The following is a 9,736-nucleotide window of genomic DNA, read 5'->3' on the forward strand; positions in this document are numbered from 1 at the left end:
AACTTGATGCACAGCAATTAAGTACAGTGAAGTGTTGGTAAAGGAACACAATGGAGTTTTGCTCTTTAATAATATCCTGATGGCTTCAGGTTCTCATTATTGGTGTCAATAAAAATATAAAATAATCTTTGAATAATAATTGTTTTATCTGGGAAAAAATATGAATCAAGAATTTAATTGTAACCTGACTAGAATCACAGAATCTCTCAGTGCAGAAGAGGCCCATCGAGTCTGCACCGACATGTGAGAAACATCTGACCTACCTACCTACCTAATCCCATTTACCAGCACTTGGCCCATAGCCTTGAATGTTATGATTTGCTAAGTGCTCATCCAGGTACTTTTTAAAGGATGTGAGGCAACCCGCCTCCACCACCCTCCCAGGCAGCACATTCCAGTCCGTCACCATCCTCTGGGTAAAAATGTTTTTCCTCACATCTCCCCTAAACCTCCTGCCCCTCACCTTGAACTTATGTCCCCTTGTGACTGACCCTTCGACTAAGGGGAACAGCTGCTCACTATCCACCCTGTCCATGCCCCTCATAATCTTGTACACCTCGATCAGGTCACCCCTCAGTCTTCTCTGCTCCAACGAAAACAACCCAAGTCTATCCTTCATTACTTAAATGTTTCATCCCAGGCAACATCCTGGTGAATCTCCTCTGCACCCCCTCCAGTGCAATCACATCCTTCCTATAATGTGGTGACCAGAACTGCACACGGTACTCCAGCTGTGGCCTCACCAAGGTTCTATACAATTCCAACATGACCTCCCTACTTTTGTAATCTATGCCTCGATTGATAAAGGCGAGTGTCCCATATGCCTTTTTCACCACCCCACTAATGTGCTCCTCCGCCTTCAGAGATCTACGCACGCCAAGGTCCCTTTGTTCCTCAGAACTTCCTAGTGTCATGCCGTTCATTGAATACTTCCTTGTCAAATTACTCCTTCCAAAGTGTATCACCTCACATTTTTCAGGGTTAAATCCCATCTGCCCATTTGACCATCCCATCTATATCTTCCTGTAGCCCAAGACACTCAACCTCACTTATGTCTTAGTTCTGATGAAGGGTCATACGGACTCGAAACGTCAACTGTATCCCTCTCTGCAGATGTTGTCAGACCTGCTGAGTTTTTCCAGGTATTTTTGTTTTTGTTCACTCAACCTCAGTTAACCACCCGGCCAATCTTTGTGTCATCCGCAAACTTCCTAATCCTACCCCCCACATAGTCACCTATGTCATTTATGTAAATGACGAATAATAGGGGACCCAGCACAGATCCCTGTGGTCCGCCACTGGAGCTGGGTGAAAGTTCAGCTGCCCAGAAGCTTCACAAAATCACTGAAATGTGTCAGTTTGATTTGTATAGATCTGAAACTGCATTTCAGAACGTCCTTTTTAAACCATTTGCATGGCTAATGCTCGAGTTCCCTCAGTCTACAGCCAGAGAAATTTGCATTTATGACACACTTTTGTGTTGAAGTCTCTGGAGTGGGACTTGAACACACTTTCAACATAGTAAAACATCGTAAGGTGCTTCACAGCAGTGGAATTGGACATAAAGACGCTCGGAGAGGTGACAAAAAGCTTCGTTAGAGATAAGTTTTTAAGGAGTGTTTTGAAGAGGGGAATTCCAGGGTTCAGAGTCTTTGGTGACTGTACCTTCAGCCATTTATGGTGGAGCGAAGGAGATGGGCAATGCACAGTGATTGCATGATTGTTGTGTGTTGTACATACTCAAAAGTAACACAGAATTGCAATAGATTACTAACCAATGCAGTAGATTTATTTAATGTCAGTTGTGCTGGTTTCTCATGTCACACAAGCAAGCCTCTCTGAATAAGGGTGCTCACTGTCAAGCGTATGTGATATGCCTTTGCTGTTTAATTCTATAAGCTGTCATACTCCAGGAGTATATGTATCAGCTATGTCTCAGTTGGTAGCACTCGTCTGAGTCACAAGGTTCTGGGTTCAAGTCCCACTCCAGAGACTTCAACACAAAAGTCGAGGCTGAGTCTCCTGTGCAGTGCTGACTGAGACAGTGCTGCAATGTCAGAGCTGCTGTCTTTTGGATGAGATGTAAAAGATGGATGTAAAAGATCCCATGGCACGATTTCAAAGAAGAGCAGGGGAGTTTTCCCCGGTGTCCTGGCCAATATTTATCCCTCAATCAACGTCACTAAAACGGATTACGTGGTCATTACCATTACTTGTGGGAGCTTGCTGCGTGCAAATTGGCTGCTGCATTTCCTACACTACAACAGTGACTGCACTTCAAATGTACTTCATTGGCTGAAAAACTCTTTGAGAAGTCTGATGGCTGTGAAAGTCATGAAAGAAATGTATGGAGAGGTTTCTGTCTTCATGCAACCAGGCAGGAGGGAAAAACTAAAACAAAAATACCTGGAAAAACTCAGCAGGTCTGACAGCATCTGCGGAGAGGAACACAGTTAACGTTTCGAGTCCGTATGACTCAACAGAACTAAGGAAAAATAGAAAAGAGGTGAAATATAAGCTGGTTTAAGGGGGGGGGGGGATGGGACAGGTAGAGCTGGATAGAGGGCCAGTGATAGGTGGAGATAACCAAAAGATGTCATAGACAAAAGGACAAAGGTGTTGGAGGTGGTAATATTATCTAACGGAATGTGCTAATTAAGGGTAGAAAGCAGGACGAGCAAGGTACAGTTAGCCCTAGTGGGGGTGGGGTGGGGGGGGAAGGGATCGAAATAGGCTAAAAGGCAGAGATAAAACAATGAATGGAAATACATTTAAAAATAATGGAAATAGGTGGGAAAAGAAAAATCTACATAACTTATTGGAGGAAAGGGGGTGGGGATGGAGGAGAGAGTTCATGATCTAAAATTGTTGAACTCAATATTCAGCCCGGAAGGCTGTAAAGTGCTTAGTCGGAAGATGAGGTGCTGTTCCTCCAGTTTGCGTTGAGCTTCACTGGAACAATGCAGCAAGCCAGGGACAGACATGTGGGCAAGAGAGCAGGGTGGAGTGTTGAAATGGCAAGCGACAGGGAGGTCTGGGTCATGCTTGCGGACAGACCGAAGGTGTTCCGCACCCTCTCCTTCCCAGCATCTCTTGGAACATTTAAAAGTACACCTTCCGTTTCTAACTCCCCACTATGTCATGTTACCCATTTTAACAATTTTTAGGGCATCCTCCTTCATAAAATCTAGAACCATGTAGGATCACTTCAAACAGTTGCATTTCTTACACCTCTAGCGGGGAAAAACTGTTGTCAGGAAGAGACAAGTATCTTAACTCCACCAGAGGGCCCAGCTGAGCTACAAATCTAGCACCTTAGGAATTAGAGAAAAGGCAGCCCTAAATCTTTGCATTGCATCCGTTGCCGCAATGTAGAGTTTGTGAGGAATTATTAACAACTGCCCTTGTTGTTTGGGAGGAGGAGTTCCAACAATGCTGGTATTAAGAATAAGTGGGATGCTATGAAATATGCTCCTCCTTTTGTAACATTCTTTCATAGCACCATCCTTCTTAGAACACTTTCCTTTGAATAACGCCTCTTTCCTGAATAGCACTTTTCCCTTTTGTAACATTCCCCTTTAATAATATTTCCCCCGTGCAGTTTTCACTGTTACAAGCTGTGGCCCCAATTTTGTCACAACTGTTTGTAACAAGCACCCCTATGTAGCACCCTCTCCTTCCCAGCATCTCTTGGAACATTTAAAAGTACACCTTCCATTTCTAACTCCCCACTATGTCATGTTACCCATTTTAACAATTTTTAGGGCATCCTCCTTCATAAAATCTAAAACCATGTAGGATCACTTCAAACAGTTGCATTTCTCCCACCTCTAGCAAAAACTGAACACGAAGCATAGATTGTGTTTGAGAAAAAAATGGCAGATGCTGGAAATCTGAAACAAAAGCTGGAAGCACTCAACAGGTCAGGCAGCAGCTGTGGAGAGAAAAGAGCTCTTAGATTTGGGGATGCGCAGGTCCACGGTTCTCTGTCCAGCTCTTCCAGTAACACTACACTCTTTACAGTCATGGCAGACTCCTTACTCCCTAGTGCTTTTACAGCCCAGACCTCCCTCTTACTGCTGAGACCCCACCTCCCCCCACAATGATTCTGTTGTGCAGTGCTGCTATACACTGGGATACCTGAGCCTGTGCTACTAAATCCCAGGATGCCGACTCTAGTTCTACCAAATCCCAGGACCACTCTCAATACTGCCAAAGCACCCTTCCCCATTGCACCAAAGCCCCCAGGGCTCTCTTCCAGTGAATCGAGACCTCTTCTTTCCCCGCCCCACCATTGAACTTGCCAAACTTTCAAGGCTATCCCCTCAGTGGTTACTAAACTCCAGGACTATTCGCTGTGTATGTATTGCATGTCATTTGTGTAAATATTTTATTGTTGTACACATTCCTGACTTATGCCTTATAGATGGTGGACAGGCTTTGGGGAGTCAGGAGGGGAGTTACTCGTCACACGATTCCTAGCCTATGAGCTGCTCTTGTAGCTACAGTATTTAGATGGCTAGTCCAGTTCAGTTTCTGGTCAATGGTAACCCCAGGATGTTGATAGTGGGGGATTCAGTGATGGTAATGCCATTGAACATCAAGGGGTGATGATTGGATTCTCTCTTGTTGGAGATGGTCATTGCTTGGCACTTGTGTGGCGTGAATGTTACTTGCCACTTGTGAGCCCAAGCATTGATATTGTTCAGGTCTTGCTGCATTTAGACATGGACTGCTTCAGTATCTGAGTCGTCGCAAATGGTGCTGAACATTGTGCAATCATCAATGAACATCCCCACTTCTGACCTTATGATGGAAGGAAGGTCATTGATGAAGCAGCTGAAGATGGTTGGGCCTAGGACACAACCCTGAGGAACTCCTGCAGTGATGTCCTGGAGCTGAGATGACTGACCTCCACCAACCACAACCATCTTCCTTTGTGCTAGGTATGATTCCAACCAACAGAGAGTTTTCCATCTGATTCCCATTGACTCCAGTTTTGCTGGGGCTCCTTGATGCCACACTCGGTCAAATGCTGACTTGATGTCAAGGGCAGTCACTCACCTCACCTATACAATAGTATATAATACTGTATATTTTATTGTACAGGTATATTTCATATTTTTATAGTATATTTTGGGGGAAGCGGTGGCATAGTGGTATTGTCACTGGAATGGTAGTCCAGAGACACAGGGTAATGCTCTGGGGATCCGGGTTCAAATCCCACCATGGCAGATGGTGAAATTTGAATTCAATAAAAATCTGGGATTAAAAATCTGATGATGACCATGAAACATTGTCATAAAAATGCATCTGGTCCTTTAGGGAAGGAAATCTGCTGTCCTTACCTGGTCTGGCCTACATGTGACTCCAGACCCCACAGCAATGTGGTTGACTCTTAACTGCCCTCTGAATAAGGGCAATTAGGGATGGACAACCACACCCACATCCATGAACGAATATTTGGCCCTTCAAGTCCATGTTACTGTCTGCAACAGCTCTATTCAGATCATTATCAGATTCCCTGCTTCCACCACACTCAAGCAGTGCATTCCAGACCTAACTACTCGCTGTATTTAAAAAAAAAGGTTTTCCCCTCATGTCACCTTTGGTTCTTTTGCCAATCACCTTAAATTGGTGCCCTCTGGTCCTCAACCCTTTCACCAATGTGAACAGTTTCTCCCTATCCACTCTGTCCAGATCTCTCATAATTTTGATTAAGGCTCCTCTCTGTCCCAACATCTGTGGATCAAGTGAGATCTCTGCTATAGCACATTGAGTCAGATATGCTACTAAATCTTAGTGACTGTAATCTGAGCCATCAGACCAGAAATTTAACTGGACCAGCCATATAAATACTGTGGCTACACGATCAGGTCAGATTTTAGGAATTCTGCAGCTAGAAACTCACCTGTCTCCCTAAAGGCTGTCCACCAGCTACAAGGCACAAGTCAGGAGTGTGATGGAATACTCTCCACTTGCCTGGATGAGTGCAGCTCCAACACCACTTAGGAAGCTTGACACCATCCAGCACAAAGCAGCCAGCTTAACCACCTTAAACAATCACTCCCTCCACCACCGACGCACAGGGGCAATAGTGTATCCCATCTACGAGATGCACTGCAGCAACTCACCAAGGCTCCTTCAACAGCACCTTCCAAACCCATGACCACTACCGTCTAGAAGGACAATGGCAGCAGATAGATGGGAACACCACCACCTGGAAGTTCCCCTCCAAGTCACTCACCATGCTGACTTGGAAATATATCACCATTCCTTTACCGTTGCTGGGTCAAAATCTTGGAACTCCCTCCCTAATAGCACTGTGGGTGTACCTACACCACATGAACTGCAGCGGCTCAAGAAGGCAGCTCACCACCACCTTCTCAAGGACAATTAGGGATGGGCAATAAATGCTGGCCTTACCAACGATGCCAACATCCCGTGAAAGGGTTTTTAAAAAAGCAAGTGGGACTGGAAACAGACCACTGTCAGAGAGCCACAAGAGGCTTCGAAGGGTCACAGTTGACCAGCAGGCAGCATAATCAGTAGCTCTGCCATCAAGTATAAAGCTGTGGTTGTCATGTTTTGAAGCATTGCACTGTGCAAGAAGTCTGCAGTTTCTTGCTGCCTTTCCCTGTTCCCACTCACTTCATTGGGCTGAACTGCAGCGATTTGCCAGAGCTGGAAACTGGTGTGGAAAAAGTGATTTGAAGTATCAGAGTCATATTGGATTCAATTCAGTATTACTTCATGAAAAATAATAAGCAGAAAAGGAATTCTATTAGAAGGAGTAAACTGTTGGAACCGAAACAACCCAACAGTCTTGGTAGTGAGACTCTGCAGACCGTCTCAGTTAGAGTACGCTGGGCAATTACGAGTTTTTAGGCTTTTGCTTGTGGTGAACGTATCAATTGTATCTAAAAACAAAATCTTTAACTATAACCTGGAAGGATACATGGGAATTTTGAAAAGACTTTGCTAGATTGACTCAAACTACTCAACTGAGCAGCAAACAGGGCCTTTGGCAGGTCAAGCTCCACTTCCATTATGCCACTGGCTATTAAGGCAAAACCTGAAAGCAGAGGGCCCCAGCCCAATGGATGGCAGTCCATAAAATGGGTACCAGATTATATTATGAGGATTTCAGTGTATGGTGAGCTCTTGGTTTTAGCTAAGCAGGCTGAATGTGGTATAAAGGAGAGCTGAAGTGCTTCTACCAGAGGAAACTCTTTCGAGTTACCAACAGTCACAGATTGCAACTTCTTTCGAGTACAATCACAGTTCTTGGTTTTCCGGGAGTGGGACATGAACCCACAACCCTCTGATTCAAAGGCGAGGGTGCTATGAACTGAGCCACAGCTGACACCTCCATACCAGAGGAAACTTGAAGCAGTTGAATCCTCTTGTTAATTATGCATTGTGATTATTCTAGGAGTGGTAAAAACACATGTGCAGAGTACTGAAATAGGCTGTTTGGTCCAACCAGTCCATACTAGTGTGTATACTCCACTCGAGTCTCCTTCCATCCTTCCTTATCTATCAGCATATTCTTCTATTCCTCTCTCCCTCATGTGTTTATCCAGCTTCCCCATGAATGCATCTTATACTGTCTGCCTCAGCCACTCCCTGTGGTAGCAGGTTCCACATTCTCACCACTCTCTTAAGTTAAGTTCCCCCTGAATTCTTTATAGGATTTTTTGGTGACTATACCATATTTATGGTCTCTAGGTTTTGCTCTTCCCCCCAAGAGGAAACATCGTCTCTGTAACTACTCGATCAAATTTTTTCATAATTTTAAAGACCTCTATGAGGTCACCCCTCAGTCTTCTCTTTTCAAGAGAAAAGAGACCCAGTCTGTCAATCCTTTCCTAAAAGCTATGACATTGCAGTTCTGGTATCATCCTTGTAAAAGATAATAATGTTTAAAAAAGCGAAGCATGTTGTCGGACTTATTTCAAATCTTTCTCAGTATAAAATTATTTGGAAGCTCTTAGAAGGCTGGTCTGGGTATTGGACAAGGTACAGATTGTATATGACCCAGTCCTTAAAAGGGTAGGGTCAGATTACGTTCCCATCCTCGAGTGAGTGTTATTCTGATTGCTAACAGTGTGGAATTTTAGCCTGTGTTGACCAACAAAGATGAACATTGCAGTCAAACATATTAAGTGTTCTTTTGGCCAAGGGCCCAATTTAATGGTCTGTGTATTAAGATTTGTAAATTGCTACCTAGTGGGATTTTAACTTAATCGTACATGAGTATGATTGATGCAGTTGTATATTGGTGCAGAGTGTTTTTGTGAAATTTTATACATCTTAATAAACCATGTGCTGGTGTTCACTTTATCAAGGCCCACGCTATTTCAAAGGGAGAGATTGCTGTGTGCCTCAGCTTCTTGGTGCTGGCTCTTAATGTTTCTTTTCAATGAAAGTTGTGTATGTTAATTCTTTTCCAAAGTAGTTGAATATTGTTGCCTTGTCTGTAGTATTAATGTGTGAAAGAGACCGCAAAACTGATGACTGGAATTAAATGTTTTTGAGTGATACTCGTTTACAGGAGAAAGTCAGAACCAAGCCTTGGATTTTGATTTTGTTTTTTTAAAAAAGTAATGTTTTAAGCCTTTTCGGAGCCAAAGCCAATCCATGGTTGACAGGGTGACCAGCTCCCAGACTGTTGCCAAGGGTACTCTAGTCAATAGCTGAATGGTGACTTATCTGGAGACAGAGGTCAGCTTTCACTTGGCAGCCAGCTCTATCTTGTCACCATTTCTCATGACCATAGACTGCAACCATGCTGTCTGCCTACTTGTCTGAAATCAGATCCTGGATGAGGCAAACCTTTCTCCAGCTTGATATGAGGATGATTGAAGCCATTGTCTTCATCCACTTCCTGAAACCCTGCTCCCTTGTCGCTGAAACCATTCCCCCCTCCCCAGCTAGATCAGATAGTTTGCATTGTTAGCTATCAGCCATACATCAGCGAGTAGCACTCTTGCCTCTGAGTCAAAAGGTTGCAGGTTCAAGTCCCACTCCGGAGACTTGAGCATATAATTGAGGCTGGCTTGCCCAGTGCAGTACTGAGGAAGTGCTGCACTGTCAGAGGTGTCATCTTTTGGATGAGATGTTATATCAAGGCTGCATCTGCCCTCTCAGGTAAAAGGTTCAATGGCATTATTTTGAAGAAGGGCAGATAAGTAATCTCTGGTGCCCTGGCCAATATTTATCCCTCAATCAACATCACAAAAAGATCTGTTCATTATCATGTTATTGTTTATGGGAGATTGCTGTGTGCAATTTGACTGTGGCATTACAAGTGACTAAAGATGTGCTTCATTGATTGTAAAGTGCTTTGGGATGTGTACGGTTGTGAAAGGCAGTATATAAATGTAAGCTCTGTCTTTCTATTTTATTCTGAGTTGAGGGTTTTATACTGCAGGCCCTACCCATCAACAATAGCCCTTAACTTTCTTCTGCTACATTTCCCACTTCAGGCAGCCTGCGGCTGACACCCTTATCTCCAGACTTAATGACTCGAATGACCCCAACCTCCAGTCATAAATGCCAACTAGTCCAAAGCTCTCGACGCACATACCTTGTCCTGCTCTGAGTTCTGCTTGTCCATCTCCACTGCACTCACTGAGTGAGGGTTGGGGGACCCCCCCCCTCCAAAAGCATCAGCTATAAATCTTTCCATGGCCTTGGCCGACTCTACAATCATAAAGATAAAAACAAAAAA

This window comes from Cetorhinus maximus, chromosome X (assembly GCF_964194155.1).
Source record: "Cetorhinus maximus chromosome X, sCetMax3.hap1.1, whole genome shotgun sequence".
NCBI classification, from domain to species: domain Eukaryota; kingdom Metazoa; phylum Chordata; class Chondrichthyes; order Lamniformes; family Cetorhinidae; genus Cetorhinus; species Cetorhinus maximus.